General features: G+C 40.4%; 1 protein-coding gene and 1 non-coding gene across 2 annotated transcripts in view; both read right to left on the minus strand.

Annotated features, from left to right (window-relative positions):
- Positions 1-18404, minus strand: part of CSRNP3 (cysteine and serine rich nuclear protein 3) — a 97139-nt gene that overhangs the window by 35600 nt on the left and 43135 nt on the right. The gene's annotated exons all lie outside the window — the stretch shown is intronic.
- Positions 1368-1474, minus strand: LOC138434817 (U6 spliceosomal RNA). Its single transcript, XR_011254896.1, has one exon. It is a non-coding gene; the product is annotated as a U6 spliceosomal RNA (small nuclear RNA).

An 18404-nucleotide genomic window follows, 5' to 3' on the forward strand; every position in this document is an offset into this window, starting at 1 on the left:
CATTGGTATCCATGGGAAATTGGTTCCAGAACCCCCATGGAACCAAAGTCCACAGATACTCAAGTCCCTTAAGTAAAGTAATATAATATTTGCACATAACCTATGTACATCCTCCTGTATACTTTAAATGAACTCAAGATTTCTTATAATGACTTGCTGTTCAGTTGCTAAGTTGTGTTTGACTCTGCAACCCCATGGACTGCAGCATGCCAAGTTTCTCTGTCCTTCACTCTCTCGGAATTTGCTCAAACTCATGCCCATTGAGTCAGTGATGCCATCCAACCATTTCATCCTATGTTGTCCCCTTCTCTTCCTGCCCTCAATCTTTCCCAGCATCACAATGTAAATACTATGTAGATTATTGCAAATAGAATGTAAATATTATGTAAATAGTTGCCAGAGCACAGCAAATTCATGTTTCTCTTTTTAAACTTTCTGGAATTTTTTTCTGAATATTCTGAATCATTTGTTGGTTGAATCTGCAGATGCAGAATCCACGAATATGGGGGCGGTCAACTGTGTGCATCTGCATATACTCTCAGGTACCTTAGGATGTATAGAAACAGTCCCCCTTCTGGGATCTATGTTTTCCCTTTCTATGCTACTCATATGACATATAGGTTGTTACAGGAAATACTTTTTCCAAAGCTAAATGTGACTTTGGGCTATGAAGGAGAAATGAAGGTATAAAAAGGTTTCTTTTCCTTCTATATTTTAGGATTTTCTATTCCTTGGGATGGAAGAGAAAAAAATAAGCAGAATGAGAATACTGAGTTTCATAAAAGTAGGATTCAACCCCCTCTATCTTCAAGAGCATCACTTCTCAATGATTTCTATGCTTCTTTTACATCTGGAGTGAACTCAACCTTGGATCCCTGGTTCTCAGCATTCTCCACTAACAAGTTCCCTGACCTCCTCTCATGCATATATGGTCTGCGATGTCTCTAAGTCTAAGGTTTTCTTTTCAGTTAAAAAAATGTTTTTATTGGAGTAGAGTTTCTTTACAGTGTTGTGTTAGCTTCTGCTGTACAGCAAAGTGAATCAATTATATATATATATACATATATCCACTCCTGTTTGGATTTCTTTCCCATTTAGGTCACCACAGACCACTGAGTAGAGTTTCCTGCGCTAAACAGTAGGTTCTCATTAGTTATCGATTTTATATGCTGTTGTTGCCTGTTACTAAGTCCTATCTGATTCTGCGATCCTATGAGCTGTAGTATGCCAGGCTTCCCTGTCCTTCACTATCTCCCTGAGTTTGCGCAAACTCATGTCCATTGAATCAGTGATGTCATCCAACCATCTCATCTCTGTCACCCCCTTCTCCTCCTGCCCTCATTTCATACATAGTGTACATATGTCAAAAAAGTCTGGAACACTTCACAAATTTGCATGTCACCCTTGAGCAGGGACCAGGCTAATCTTCTCTGGATTATTCCAATTTTTGTATAAGTGATGCTGAAGCCAGCACTCTAAATTCAACTTTTAAGTGACTTTCACAAGCAAAGCATTCATCTCCAGCCCTGCCAGGGACCAATTCGCTCACCAAAGGGAATCGGTGCTGGGAGATGGCATAAGGAAAAAAGTGAGAAGCAGAATCAATTTGAGGTCGACCCTGCCTTGACCCCCCGGACTTCGGGTCTTTGATCAAGGATTCAGTGGGGATAACACAGGATGTTTTTTGAGTACTTGAATAATCTTGAGAGAGTTAAGGGACTATTATTGTTCCCAGATGGTAATGGATATAATTACTTTCCTTGAACAGAAGTTACCCTCTCTTCTACAGCAAGCCATTGAAACTGAGAAAGACTAGAAAAGGCCGTATGTAGCTTTGAGCAAAGAACTCTTTGGGGAGGAGAGGTCTGGGTACAAGAATCCAGGGGCAGCTTAGGGGCATTAGGAAAAGATAAACCAAGACTTGGTGAATCATTGCTGTGATCTAGTTTAAAGTTCCATGCAATCTATTACTACAAACTACTGCTACATATTTTGACAATCTATACATAAAGTAAGGATATTTGTACATAGGCCAGTTTTAATGGTAGAGGTGTGTAATCACAAAGTTTGAAAACTTACTAGTACACCAGTGGTGAAGCTAGTAATGATAATTGGGTAATTTTAAAATGTTGCTTCTATTGATGAAGTTTTATTTGTGTGTTGACCACGTGCCAAGGCCTTTCTAAGTGCTTCATAGGTATTAATTCATTGAATCTTCATACCAATACAAGCATTGTTAGAATAGGTAGACTGTTAAATTTTATAAATGAAACTGAGGTCCAGAGAGGTGAAGCGATTTACCAAAACCTCACAGCTGGTAGCAGAGCAGCCTGATGTGAATGCAGACAGCATCAGTCCAAGGCTCAAGCTGTTAATCTTAACAATCTCCTGCCCATTCTTAGTTCTGGAATGGGCTGACTCTTTTTTCTCCCTTCTTATGTTCCATGACGTAAGTATGTTTGTCAGATCAGACTTTAGTCAAGGATTGGCATCCATAAAAATAAAGAGGCCTTATGCCAAGGTATGGGCTTCCCTTGTGGCTCAGCTGGTAAAGAATCAGCCTGCAATGGGGGAGACCTGGGTTCGATCCGTGGGTTGAGAAGATCCCCTGGAGAAAGGAAAGGCTACCCACTCCAGTATTCTGACCTGGAGAATTCCATGAACTGTATAGTCCATGGGGTCGCAAAGAGTCGGATACAACTTAGCGACTTTCACTTTCACGTTCCATGAAAATCAGCTTTCAGGACTCAGAAAAAAAAAAAAAGAACAAAACTAGAATTATAGCAATGAAAATCTAGCTTCATTATTAAGAAAACAGGAAGAGAGAAAGCAAGCTGCTTTTGTTTTAGAAGCAGTTAGAAGCAACATAGGTAGTAAACTGTTGTAAGCCTCTGCTGTTTGATTACCAGAATGCTAGTGGCCTGGAGCTATAAATCTTAATGACACAGGCTTTAAAGTCAGACATACCAGTAGGCTCATTGCTAACTTAGGGCAGTGACTTAACCCCTGCTTCTTTATCTCAAATTTCCTAGGGCTGTTGTGACAGAGTAGAGGTTATAAACATGAACTCTGAAAACAAAACACTTAGTTCAAATCCTGTGTCTGCCATTTGCTTATGGTATGACCTTGGACAAGTTATTTACTCCCTCTATGACTCATGTATTAATATAAAATAGTTTTAGTAATAAAACCCACTGTATAGTGTTGTTACAAGGATTAAACAAATTGGTATTTGTTAAGCATTAAACAAAGCTTGGTGCATAGTAAGTACTATGCAAAGTGAAAGTGAAGTCGCTCAGTCATGTCTGACTCTTTGCGATCCCATAGACTGTAGCCTACCAGGCTCCTCTGTCCATGGGATTTTCCAGGCAATAGTACTGGAGTGGATTGCCATTTCCTTCTCCAGGGGATCTTCCCAACCCAGGGCTCGAACCCGGGTCTCCTGCATTGTAGACAGATGCTTTACCGTCTGAGCCACCAGGGAAGTACTATGCAAGTGTTTGTTAAATAAAAATAAAGAAATCAATAAATCATTCATATAATTTGAATTGACATAAATCATTTATATAGAGCAGCAGAGTATGTGAAATGGAGAGATTAATATGTGTTAACTATTCATTGGCAGGGACTAGTCCCATATGACAAGTGTTTCACAATGAAAATGTTCTATTCTGTATTTTCAGTTCAGTTCAGTAGCTCAGTCGTGTCCGACTCTTTGCGACCCCATGAACCACAGAATGCCAGGCCTCCCTGTCCATCACCAACTCCCAGAGTCTACCCAAACCCATGTCCATCGAGTCAGTGATGCCATCCAACCATCTCATCCTCTGTCGTCCCCTTCTCCTCTTGGCTTCAATCTTTCCCAGCATCAGGGTCTTTCCAAATGAGTCAGCTCTTCACATCAAGTGGCCAAAGTATTGGAGTTTCAGCTTCAACATCAGTCCTTCCAATGAACACCCTGGACTGATGTCCTTTAAGATGGACTGGTTGGATCTCCTTGCCACCCAAGGGACTCTCAAGAGTCTTCTCCAACACCACAGTTCAAAAGCATCAATTCTTCGGTGCTCAGCTTTCTTTATAATCCAACTCTCACATCCATACACGACCACTGGAAAAACCATAGCCTTAACTAGACGGACCTTTGTTGGCAAAGTAATGTCTGCTTTTTAATCTGCTGTCTAGGTTGGTCATAACTTTCCTTCCAAGGAGTAAGCGTCTTTTAATTTCATGGCTGCAATTATCATCTGCAATATTTTGGACTTTAAATACTTTTTTTTTTCATTTTTGGTACATTTTTGTCATTGAGTATCTGACATACATATATACACCTGACGTAGCTGACATATATATTTTGGGAATTACACAAGGTCCTAGGATTGTCTAAATAAGAGACAAAAGGTTCCCCAAGTGAGGTTTAGTCTAAGGAAGATATTTTAATCTTGATTTTATGGAGGAGAAAATAAAGGCCCAGAGTGGTTCTCATCCAAGGTCACAAGCTGGTCGATGAGACGCAGGTTCTACTCTGTCTGGCTTCAGGCTGGTGCCCTCTGCGTTTCCCTCTTCGGCTCATTCTCCTGCCTATACTTCAAAATTACAGGATTTAAGTAACACTTTTCTTTTACCTTCAACAAGAATTGATTTACATTTATCTGTGCGTTCATTTCTTTACCCACCCATATTTATCACCATTAACCTGGGGCCAGATCTCTAAGATAATGAAGAAACAGTGATTCCTCATTATTCATAGATTCTGGATTTGTGAATTCACCTTCTTGTTGAAACTTATTTGTAACCTCCAATCAATACTTGTGGTGCTTTCATGATCATTCACAGACATGCCCAGAGCAGTGCGAACTCTGAGTAGCCTCACGTTCTCAGCTGAGGCTGAACAAGCTGACTGCTTGAATCTGTTTCAGCTCTCCTAATGTAAACCAGCATCCTTCGCGTGGTATGTTCAGTGTCACAGGAGATGCACTTTGGGGCTTTTTGTTGGTCAGTTTGCTGTTTGAAATGGCCCCAAGCATAGTGCTGAAAGGTCCAGTGTCCCTAAGTGCAAGGCTGTGATGTCGTGCTAGATAAGCTTTGTATGGGCATGAGTCACTGTGCTGTTGACTATGAGTTTAATGTTAATCAATCAAGAATAAAAATTAAGTAAGCTTCCCTGGTAGTTCAGATGGTAAAGGATCTGCCTGCAGCGCAGGAAACTCGGGTTCAATCCCTGGGTTGAGAAGATTCCCCCAGAGAAAGGAATGGCAACCCATTCTAGTATTCTTGGCTGGGACAGAAAAGCCTGGTGGGCTACAGTCCATGGAGCTGCAGAATTGGACACAACTCAGCAACTCACATTGCCACTACTACCTTGAAACAGAAACACACTAAACAAAGTATATATTGACCGGTAGATGAAAACATGACCACAGGCTCCCAGAAACCTAACCCTATATTTCCTAGGCGCAGAGGTTCAGTATTTGCTAATTTATTGTTTGCTGCAACTTTATAGAACACAACTACTAGCAACAATGAGAATTAGTAGTACTTTTTCTCTGTTCATGGGCCATTTTTCTAACAATTGACGGCTGAGCAAAGTTAACAGAAAAGTGACAAAAAGTGGTACTTAAATGATTAAAATATATAAAAAGTGTTCAAACTCACTAATAATCAAATAAGTAAAAATCAAAACAATAACAAAATACAATTTTTTCCCATTTAACTAGCCAATAATGAAAAATTGGAATAATCTTAAGTTGTGGCAATAGTACAAAGAGATGAGCATTTTTCTATACTATTGATTGGTATATAAATTATTACAACATTTTCAGAAGGCAAGTTCTCAGTGTATATTCCAAGAACCTCAGAAAAGGTTCATCTTTTTTTTTTTTTTTCAATAAAAATAATTCTGGATCTAGGAATTGACCTTAAGGATACAGTAATCAGAAGTTTTAAAAATTATGTGGCCAAACATGTTCATTAAGTTATGTATAATAATGACAAACTGAAAACCACCTAAATGGTTGACACTGTAGAAATGGTTAACATAAGGCTTTGCCTATATGAAGGGATAGTTCTGTAGCCAATAAAATTAATAAGATTTTGCAGATATTTTAATAATACTGGAAAATGCCTGATACAATGTTCAGTATAAAAATTAGATTAGAAAAAAATGTTTAACAATATATAACAGCTATATAATAACACACAAAAGAAATACTGAGAAAATATACCATAATGCTATTATCATCTTGAAGTGATAGTATTACAGTTCCACAAAATCCATTTCTTTACAGTTTTGAATTTTCCAACTTTTCTACAGTGAATGCCACAAAAAGCAGAAAAGTTATAGACATAAATTCTCCATTTTGTACTTTAAGATCATTCTATTGCTTTTGAATGTAAGACAATAAAATTGTTTAATGCATTCATGAAATGGCATTACTATAAATGAGTCATCTTATACTCTAGCATTTATGACCATATGTTTCACATTTTGAAAATTCCATTAAACATAACCACAAGTCCTTATACATAGATTCCACAGACTATGTTTAAGACCCTAAACTACTCCAAAATGGTTATGAACGTGTCATTCCTTGTCTATCTCATCACAACCAACTAAGTACTAATTCAGCAACAATGTGGATGAACCTAGAAATATGTTAATAAGTTCATCTCCATTAGCATGCCAGGTGTACAATTAGTCTGTTCTTTCTTCACAGGACATCCTTACCATCACTGGACAGTAGTGTTTCTATAAATCTCTACGTAAAGATTCAGACAGTTTAAATCAGCCTCATTCTTGGTTCTGAATTCGAATTCCATTTCCTCGTCAGAACTGAAGTTTTCTTATCGAGACCCCAGTCTCATTTAGTTTCTTCCTACTCAGAACTTGGTTTTATTCCTTCAATTCCAGCTACTTTATGAATAAGACTTGTTGAATCAACCAAGAATCAAAGTTCTATGACCTGCCTATTTCCTTAATCCCACAATATCTTCTGCCATACTTCTTTTCACCATATCAGCCATTTTAGCTAAAAGGAAATAACCGACCTAGATCAGAGCCATATGCCATGATATTGTGAATAGGATTGCTGATTTTCATACATAGGGGTCAACCCTATTGCCCAGCCCTTACTGCCCTCAATCCCAATCCACTAGTCATAAACCAAATCTCTGTGTGCTCTACTCCAGCATCAGTAAAAAGCAAAAGAATTTGTCAGTTATCAGTCAACTAATGCTTAATTCTCTAATTACTTAAAAAATAATGCAAGAGTAGGAGAATTATCATGATGGAATTTTGGAATGGATGCAAAGAATATCCATAGAATCTAAGTTTTGCTAGAATTCAAATATATGTGTAGTTATATATACAAATAACATAGAGGTATATGTAAATAGTCATATATCCATTTGTTTCAAGTATCTGGTAGATTGCTAATTTGGTTCTAGTGAAGCCAAGGTTGTACATAGTAATTACCTCTCCTGTGTAACTACCTCATCAATGCTATAAGTCATGAGAATTAAATGGGAGAGACGAACCTGAATAAGGCAAATACAGTAGCGCTCCTGAAAGCACCTCAAAGCATATGTCTATGATGGAGTTAGGATAGCTTTCCTCATTTCAGATCTCTGAAAACACACAGATCATCTTCCTATATTATTCACTCCTTCAAAGAGTTCCTCACACATAAACACCTAATTTATGCACCCAATTATGCAGGCATAGGAGAAGGCAATGGCAACCCACTCCAGTACTCTTGCCTGGAAAACCCCATGGATGGAGGATCCTCGTAGGCTGCAGTCCATGGGGTCACGAAGAGTCGGACACGACTGAGTGACCTCACTTTCACTTTACTTTCATGCACTGGAGAAGGAACTGGCAACCCCCTCCAGTGTTCTTGTCTGGAGAATCCCAGGGGTGGGGGAGCCTGGTAGGCTGCTGTCTATGGGGTCGCACAGAGTCGGACACGACTGAAGCGACTTAGTAGCAGCAGCAGCAGCAGCAGCAGCAGCAGCATGCAGGCACACATTCATATTTTTCATTCACTGAATAAACATATATTAAGCACCTATAACCCTGGCAATTTCTATGTGGCTTCCGCATACATTACCAATCTGCTGACATAATGAGTTTGCCACTGGCCCCAAGCTGATAAGATAAGGATGTTCATTTGACCCAATGGAAGACATTGTTTTTCTTAATGTTTATAGGAACACTACTAAAACAGTGTGATGTGTTTACATAGATGTAGGAACTTGTTACAACAAAAACCAGGTTTCTTTACTCTTTAATCTGCCACTCCCATGCTGTGTTTGAACTTTTGAGAGCAGAAGCTGGAGGGAGCTAAAGGGCTTTGCATAATGAAAGGATGTGCCTTGCAGCTCTCAGGGGAGCAATTCAGGAGGAAAACGGAGAAGTACAGAGGAAGAATAGAGCTAGGGAGAGAAGCGAGGTTGCACTTTTTATCATGCAACAATTACCTATGACTCTGAAACAGATTTTCAATTCTATAGAATCGGGTCATTCTCATGTGCAATCCTGGTGAGCTTGCATTGGATCATGGCCACAGCTCTGAGATGACTTCTGCTATCTGACACAAAATCTAGACCAGTCCAGACTAGTTTCATCATTAGGTGAGACAGTGTGTGTAGGCAAGATGATATTACCTCATATGTAAATAGTATAACAAATAAGATTAGGGATTCAAAGTAGCTATTTGTACTGCATGTACCAACACTCTATGATGCCAAGTTTCTACCTGCATACAAATCACACACTTGCTCTTTCTTACTTGCTATCTTTCTGCTTCAACAAATGGCCAACCATTTTATTAAATGGCCAACCAACTTATTAAAGCAGACAATTATCCCAGACAGTAAACTCTCAGACGTGCCTTGCAAATAAGGGTTACGGTTTCTGAAGACTTTGGAATTTAGTTTCCAATTAAAATTCCTTCTTTTCCTGGGAAAAAAAGAGAGGCAGGGTTTTGTCAACCTGGATAAATCAAATTGCCCCGTGTCGTACTGGGATATATATATATGTGGAGAGAAAAAGAGTACGACTTTCTCCAAGTTCCGCCCACTCATCTCCACTGTGATCACAATAAATTTTTCAAACAGAAAGCTCGAGGATGAAGCTCACTGGCGCCCGGAGGGCCCAGCCTCCCAGCACTGCTCTGGCAGCTCTCCCACTCATCCGACTCTCTGCTGCGGGGTTCTCAGTGCGGACAGTAATTCACAGGGGAGAGCAATCGGCTCCCTCTGCGGAGAACGCCCGGAAGGAACTCCAGGCGCCTCCTCCTGCAGCTGCAGGCTCTGCAGGGAAGGTTCTGCTCAGGACCGCACTGGCCAAGCCCACCAGTCTGCTGGGCCGGGAAGGCACCAGGCACCGCGAGAACGCCGGCGGACACCCAGATGAACAATCTGTCATTCCTTCCTAGACAAATTGACAATATAGCAAGGAACACAGAAGTACCTCAAATAACAAGGCAACAAGGCGCTAGAATGGCTTTCCTCTAGAGGTCGTGTTAGCTGTAGTTTTCCGACACTAGTGTGCAATAATTATCGCCTAGCAGGTAAGTTTCTTCATGTTGATGAGAGCAAAGAGCATGCTTCACGTCTTTATCTTTTCAGCCCCTAGCACAAGGCCTTGCACACTTCCTCGTGTAACCCAGGTCTCTGTTCACGTGCCTTTTGCTCAGAGAAGCCCATCCATCATTCTTCAATCCTTTCCCTCCTTTGTTCTCAGAGTCCCTATCACTGCCTGATGTTATACATTTGTCTGTTATCATTATGACCATCAGCATATAAACCTACAGGGCCTTATCAGTCTTTTCACCACTGTATCTTCAGTGCTGGAATATTGCAGAATGGGTGCTCACTGCATATTTTATAAATAATATTTTACAACAAATAAACACTTGCAGAATGAATGGATTGCTTTAATACTACCAAAGAAGTAGGGAATGCTATGAAAACTCAATGGAGAAATTCATCTTGGCTACTGAAGGATCAGGAAAGGTTTTATGGAGCAGGGCCTTGTAAATGTGGGTAAGATTTCAGTGGTACTGAAAAGAACCCCAAGGTCGCCAGTGGCAGAAGACATTTAGGGACCACAGAGTGGATGGCTGCAGATGAAGTTCCGTTTATACAATAGTTACTAGTTAAATTTAACAGATATTTATTGAGCACCTACTATATGCCAGGTACTATTTTTAGCACTGAGGAAATAAACACAGGAGTTAGACACAATACAACACAGAACAGACCAGCTTGGTTTTAAACTCAGATCTTGTGATCAGGAGACTGGATTTTTAGTCTGTTCTCAGTGGGGTGTCTCAGAAAGCTTGTAAACTAGGGGATTGAAGTTATTAGGTGGAAAACAAAGAAAGGCATTAGAATGTTGACTAAAGCAAGACTAAAGAAGCTCCAATTATCAGAAGAGATTTCTTTCTTCTTGTAATTAAAAAGTAAATATTTCCCAGGCTGGTTCATAAGAAATTCTAGAAAAATAACAAGATCAGAATACGATGAATGCCAGAATCTGAGGTTTCATGATAGACCATTGCATTCTTCCTTAAAGATAGAAACCCCAAACCTGCTGACTCTGGGAGGTTAATGATCTGTATTCCAATGTAGTTACAGATGATTTAAGTGATAGAAACAATAAAAGACAGTTCTGGTTGCCTTTCTTTTAACAATATTATTACATTATCAGCCCTCTGGAGTGAGCATCCCTACGTTTTAATCACTTGAAATGGTATTATCAGGTAATGACAGAGATGAAGGCTTTCAGAGACAAGGAATCAGCTTAACCATTCAGTGAGCATCTGGTTCACTCGGGTGGTCCTTTTGCTATGTTTAAGGTGACAGGAATATTTGCATTAAGCATGACATGAAAGAATGGTCAAATATCACAGACTGTATTAAAAAAAGAGAAAGAAAATAAACATTTTTCACATTTATACCATAGTGCTCAGTGTTTTTCAGGTTTTATCTCATTAATTCTTGGCACAGTCCTGCAAATGAAATAAAGGGCTTCTACTCTGCAGATAGGAAATGGAAACTGACAGCTGCCTAAGTCGCTTCGTCCATGTTGTTCAACTAGACTGGAGAGTGCAAATTCTGACAAACACAGTAGCAAAATAAAAATGTAAGTGAATCATGAGGTATGCCACAATCATATTTATTGGGACTATCCCATGAGGAGATGTTCATTTAACCCAAGGGTTTTATTTTATTTTTTTTAATGAATCACAGTCAAGTATTCTACTGGAGAATTTCTTTCAACACAAATGGTTTCAATTTGTTGATTTCTAGATTTAGATTTGAAAAATGTAAATGTAAGACTCTCAAATCCCATTGCAGGGAGAGACTGTTGAAGAAAGAGAAAACAACATTTGGTTTTTCTTGCTTTCTTTTTTCTTAATAGGATGTCAGGCTTGTGACATTGCTAAGAAAATACAAAGAACATTTTCTCACTAAATTCAGAATTAGTACCTAGGCAGTATTCTAAGCATTTATACAACGCTTAATGGTATTCTATTATTGCTAGTGTGAGGATGGTCATATTTCATTATTGTTTCTAGCTCTGACCACACTGCACAGAAATTGTGAAAATACTCCAAGCAATTCTCGAGTTGAAAGCTTTAAGTGCCAACAGTATTTTAACTCATCACTTTGAAATAGGTTCATGCATATTTTATTGCAGGGGTCAACAAACCTTTTTTCTGTAAAGGGCCAGATAATAACATTTTGGTTTTGCAGGCCATTCTGTCTCCTGCAGCTATTCCACTCTGCCATTACAGTGCAAAGGCAGCCACAGACAATGTGTAATATGTAAATGGACAAGGATGGTTGTGCTCCAGTCAAACTTTACTTACTAAAGTGGGTGACAGGAGAGGCTAGGCTTGCAGTGATTGTAGTTTGCTGAACTCTGAATTATAAAATAGATTACTGCTATAAAATATCATTTAAGCAGAAGACATTCTGATCACCTGATTACTAGTTTGTGCAACTAATCTGTTTTCACTGCTGCCTCTTTTATTGGGTTAAGATCTTTCAGAGCATGTAGTGCATCTGGCTTTCCCTTAATATCCCTGGTATATTAAGGGCAGGACAACTGGGTGGTTGCCAAGGGTTCCTATTAGGGCATCCATAACGGGGCATTAGAATATCACAGGAATAAATAAAATATATGTGCCAGTAAAGCTGGATTTCTTGAGACTGGCAACTTGTAAATTGGTCTCATTGTCACTAAAGTATATAAAAAAGCCTTCACTGTCACCATTTATCTTTGTTGAGGATACGCATGGCACACACCCCAGGCTTCTCCTTGCAAGGAAAGGAACAGCCGTTTCCCTGCACACACAGTGCCCACCCCCACCCAGCTACTAAGTCAGTTGCCTCAAGTTGTAGTCACTGGGAGCTGAAATACTGGAAGTGCCTGATATATGGCATAACTGCTGTTTACCAGGAACATGTGATTTATTTTATCATTTAAATTAAAAACCGTCTTCTATGCCTCCTCAGAAGTGATCTGGTTCAGAAAATTGCAATAGCGAGGCAATTACATTTAAGTTGTAAAGCTATATACTGTGTAGTGCAGGTAATAAATCTCTCATTTTAAACATAATGAAAAAGGTATACAAATAATTGAAAACCTCGGCCCTAGTAAGAGGATGTGGAACACACAATCCATCTCCCCAGGGCATCCACATGTTCCTGTGTGTCCCCAGGTAGGCTTTCAACAAATGTTTGTTGAATGAATGAGGGCAATAGGCCTTTGCTTCACCACTTTTGAGGGATTGAAGGGCTGACATGGAACCTGTTGAATGTTAGCAATTTTATGATAAGAGATATAAAAGAATATCTGATAAAATTCCCAGTGGAGGATAGCTGTGCAAGGTCAACGTCTCTTAAAATGGTGCTGAAATTCACCATGAGGGAGAGATATCCATGTTCAGGGTAAATATGAAGTGTCTACCTTGTTCTTCATCTGGTATCTGGGAGGAAAAGAGATGCTGTGGAAGAGCAGTTTTGGGGAGGATCCTGGAGACCCAGGCTGGAGAAATTATTGGCGTCCAACTGAAGGGACAAAGCTCCATGGCAGGTTCTCATGAGTACCCAAAATGTGTCCACCACTCGCTACAGTTAGTGCCCCAGGGAGGACGTGCGCTGACAGGAGAAAACACGGTGGATCTCAAAGTGATTAAGGAAAAGGCATTACAAGTGGGTGAACCAAGAAAGGCAATGAAGCAGGGTGAATAAACACTGGAGGAAAGGGACTCAGATTTAGCAGTAGAAGAAATAAAAATTGCAATGCTAAATGCCGTTTTAGAAGAAAGAGAAAAGACCAATCCAAAATATGCATGCAAGATTAAGATTAATATACTGTTCACTAAAAACACTAGAATTTAATTTTTCAGGCAGAAAAGGAGACCAAAAGGAGCTTTAAAATGTCTTTGAAAAGTCAAAGAACAAGCACCTCGGATGGTGCACCCCAGGTCTTATTTTAGTCTATATACAGATACGAAGATTAAGCTTTTGTGTAGTCTGTTGAGATTCTTTGAAAGAAAGCTTGTTTTAAACAATCAAACCCACCTGACTACAAAAGAAAAAGCTGCAACCTTTCTTTTAAGTGGTTGAGAACTGAACCACAGGAAATCAGCTTAGACTCCTCTAGATCTGAGAGAAGGAAGAGTCTGCTGAATACAGCAGGCAGGGCGTCCAGGATTAAAAGAGGGAATCAATGAACAGGAGAGTGCAAAATGAAGATAAATAAAGATGAAAACTTTTAAATGGAATAAAGAGGGGCTGATCAAATAGGACTAATGCTCAGCTGATGCTTCAGGTTTTCACAAACCCAGTAATTTGATGATTCTGGAGTTTCATGTTTACTAATTTGGTTTCTGAATCAAACATAACTAGAGATAGTTTCACTTCTCACTTGGAGACTATGTCACAGTATCTGGAAAAAGATTACACTCTGCCTCCAACTCTGCCCTCTTTCCTGACTTGAAAGGTACCCAATGACCCCATGATGCTTCAGCTGCTTCACAGAGACAGACGGATCATATGCACCCTCCTGAATTCAAAGCATGTGGGAGAAAAACCATGGGCGCTTTTCCTGTGTGAAAGAGGCGCATGAACTGGGGAATGAGAAAGCACAGCTACTCCAAGTGAAGTGAATGTGAGAGAGTTCCAGGGTCATGGGATCCACTGCTGTTGCACATTATTTAATGAGTCAGGAGGAGGTAAATGGTGAGCATACACAGTGGTCCTCTATCTAGCCATGGGACCCAAAGCATACAGGAGGGAGGAACATCAGAACAACTTGGCGAGAGCCTGAAGAAGCAGATCACCCCTCTGAGCAGGGTCATATGTGATCCATGAATATGTTCTCAAACTTAATGTGCATCACACTCTAATATGTATCCATACATCGAACAGGCTGAGGCTAAAAACGATCCATTCTCTTCTTCAAGAATTCCACAGTGGCTCCAAGAGAGGGCACCAAAAGCATGGTTGCATGTGGTGCAATCAAGTACAGTGTTAAGGGAGAAGAGGGGTTTCAAAATGGAGAGACTAGCAGTGCGTCCTTTTAGATGAGGGGGAAAAGCAGATTGCCACAGTTTCTCAGTAAAAGTGGGCTATGCCTACTTCAAGGGTCGAGAATGAAAGAGAACTCAGGGGAGCTACCTGTGGCTACCATAGCGCAGCAAGAGCAGCTCATGCGAAAGGGCTTGCAGGCAGGATGGCAGAGGATTTCAGGCGATAAAAAGCTCAGCTTGGATGACACAGAAATCAAGAAAATGAAAAGGAAATGATTGCACCTGCTGAAGAGAGGAGATGGGTGGGCTTATATGAGGAAGAGGTCTTCTCAGGCTCTGAGGAGAATATTGAAGGGCAACATCCAGCCCAGTTAAATGGGTTCCACAATGTCTCAACACTGTCAAGTCCTGGGTGACAAGAAGAGTCTTTAAGAGATTATCTGAGAAAACCAGGTGGTAGTAAAAGAGAAGAGTCTCACAGGAGCTGAGGGGTATTCAAAGGAAGCCATGAAGAACCTCTTCTCTAAAGTGCATGAAAGCATAAAGCCAGAATAAGCAACATGTATCACATCCGAACAAGGAGGCCGGAGACGCCGTTTATACGGTGGCGAGGGGAGTGCTGCTGGAGAAAGAAAGGAAGCTGTTCATTGTGCTCCTGGGGAAATGGGATGGGATTGGGGGTACGGGAAACTAGAGGCATGAGGAGGGATTTTCTATGGTTTGAGGATAAACATAAGTAACTTTATCCTTGTGTTAAAAAGCTTGGCAGAATAAAGAGTTTTCACACTGGGAGAGATTGGTCCACCCTGGGGTGAAGCTACTTGGCCACTGGGTACAAAGAGACAGCGGGGGCAGTACAAGGTGTTGGCAGCAGGCACAAAGAAACTGTGCATCTTGGCAGTGAAGCAAAACAGGAAGTTTTAAGATGTGTGCAGCTCTCACCGATGCTTTGCACAGGGAGCTATCGAGTGTTAACAACACATGAAAACTTTGAAGAAGAAAAGACAATATTTACGCACTTGAAATATACCAATCTGAATGCACTGTCAGGATTAATTTAATAGTTACAAGCTTTTGTGTTAGTTACTACTAAATCTTGCTTTTGGCCCTTTCTACTCTCCTGCCTAGAACATTCTTGTCCCAGAATAACCACATTGCTCCCTCTGTGCATTGCTCCTTATTTATTATGGGTCTCCGCCTAAGTTTTACATTCTTGGAGTGGTCTTGTCTTCCACTCTTTTCTTTCACGCTCTCCTCTCCCCTATTTTATTTTTCTTTAAAGTGCTTACAAGATATGTATATTCATTATCTGTTTTCCCACTAACATGTTGGTTCCTTGAGAGCAGGGTAACATCTATCTACCTGAGGCTGGGCCCTCAGAACCTAGAACTGTGGCCAGCATATAAAAAGTACTCCTATAGGGACTTCCCCTGTGGTCCAGTGGTTAGGATTTTGCCTTCCAGCTCAAGGTGTGCTGATTCAATTCCTGGTTGGGGAGCTAAGATCTCACGGAGGCAACCTGTGAGGTTGTCCATGTTTCTTGGACAATAAGCCAATTAAAAAAAAAAAGCAATGTTGTAACAAATTCAATAAAGCGTTCAAAAATAGTCCACATCAAAAAATTCTTTTAAAAAAACGTGCTCAGTAATATTTTGGGGGAACAAAGAATCATTGGCCCCATATTACAAGCGAGAAAATGAACTCAGAAGTGTAGTAACTTGGCTAGGACACAAAATGATGGAGTCAGGATTTGAAATTGAATCTTTTGGACTGGCTTGTTGATTCAGTTCCTCTGTGTGACCTCTTTAAAAGCAGAACACGTATGTCTGAAGGGCAGTGTGACACAGTGTCGGCTTCCCAGCCAGACTGGGATTTCAATCCTGGCTCAGCCACAATTTAGTTGCCCACCCTCTTCAGGCTTTGTAACCTCTCTTGCCTGTTTCCTCTTTGTAAAATGAGAATATCTACCCCACTGGGATGTGGAGATTAACAAGTATAACGTCTGGCACCTAAGCAATTCCTAGTGAATGGTAGGTGAGACTACTGGAGTGGACAGAATAAATAAAAGAATGAGGTGTTAGGAAGCAGGAGGAAATAGGGAAAGGCTGGGAAGGAAAGGTGAGAACTTCGGTGTGTTTGGCTTTCCTTGAGAGCTGTGGGATGGAAAGAAGTCTTCTTGGTTAAGAAGCAGAAAACAGGCAGCTTTTATAAAAAGGGAGGATCTCTAAGGGGAAATTTATGAGGCCCCAGTTTAGCAATGGAGGAGAGCAGCTGGCCAGCAATGGACTCTGTAGATACCATGCTCCCCCAGAATGGTGAACCTTCATAAAGTTGCAGTGATACAGGATGAATAAGTCTAGACAGCTAATATACAACATGAAGACTCTACTATACTGTACTGTAGACCAGAACTTTGTTAAGAGAGTAGATTTTAGGTGCTCCAACCACACACACACACACACACACACACACACACACACACAAATGGTAACGATACGAGGAGATGGATATATTAATTAGCCTCACTAGAGTGATCATTTCACTGTATATGTATATAACAAGTCATCACGTTGTATACCTTCCATATATACAATTTTTATTTTAAAATTACAAAAAGAAAGAATATCTTGACCCCTTATGGTAAAAATGAAGAAAATCAAGGTGAAATTTTAAAAATATATCCTACATTGAGTGTATACTTTAAAATGTTGATTTTATGTGAATTTCAGCTCAATGGGGAAAAAATACAAGAGGGAAAAAAAAAAACCAGGTGAACCCACGGAACATTTGTTGTAATTTAAATCCCTGAAAGTGAGGAAATTGTGAGCTTACATCAAAGGGGGAAAAAGGCTGCCTTTGGAGGCCGTTTTAGGAAGAAGAAAGGGCTGGCTTGACAGGAGCCCTCTGTGTGATTCTGCACCGCAGGCACGGAGGCTTTGTTCATGCCCTCAGGAGGTCTCACGGAACCAGGCTGGGGCGTAGATACGCAGAATCCCAACACAGTTCTGTGTTTTGATAAACCCTTTAGCTTCTGAATATATAGGGAAAAGCCTAAGGTAAATAAAATATTTAATAAAATGTCCTTATTTAAAAGACCAAATTATATAAAATAAGGGCTATTTTCCTTCTGCTCTTTCCCCCTAAATTCCAGGATGACTTTTCTGCATTATCTTTAGGGCCCAACCCAGGATGAAAGAAGAAATAAAGCAAGTGACTGGAGAAACAGAGCAGGCAGCTAGGACTCTTTTGTTATTGTTTGCAGGGAGGGGGGGGCAGGGGGGAGGCGGGGGTGAGGTTGGCAAGAGGATTCTCCAGGGAGGAACGGGAAAATGAGGCTGATAGACTTCCTGAGGAATCCAGGGAAATGCTAGACAAGGAAAACATAACTTTTGCAGAGAGGAGACAGTTAGGGTCATTTCACTTGAGGTTGCTCTAAAACAGAAAGGAAGGGTGTTAGAAAAACTGATGGTAAGAGGCAAAAACCCGAGGCAACAGCCACCTATAAGAGGAGTCTGAGGTTCAAAAGTGGGAACTGGAAGGGCAGGAGAGAGATTAATGACATCACACCATGATATGTGATAACTGAAGACTCTGCTGGGCAAGGACATCAAAGAACCAATAAACTAAATGTCATACAAAAGGCCTGGGCAAGACTCTTCAGAAAGGTGAGGAACAAGTGGATTTAAAGGCAGGAGGTCTCGGTTGGAGGAGGAGAAAATGGGAGATTACAGGTGTAGAATAGCAGAGAGACTGGTAGTTCTTTTACCAATATTTTGGCTACATCTCTGCTAATGTCATCTCAATCTGGTCACCCAGCCTCCCTGACAGTGAAATGGGGTGATGAAGTGTCTAGGTTCT

The sequence above is a fragment of the Ovis canadensis genome, chromosome 2 (assembly GCF_042477335.2).
Source record: "Ovis canadensis isolate MfBH-ARS-UI-01 breed Bighorn chromosome 2, ARS-UI_OviCan_v2, whole genome shotgun sequence".
NCBI classification, from domain to species: Eukaryota; Metazoa; Chordata; class Mammalia; order Artiodactyla; family Bovidae; genus Ovis; species Ovis canadensis.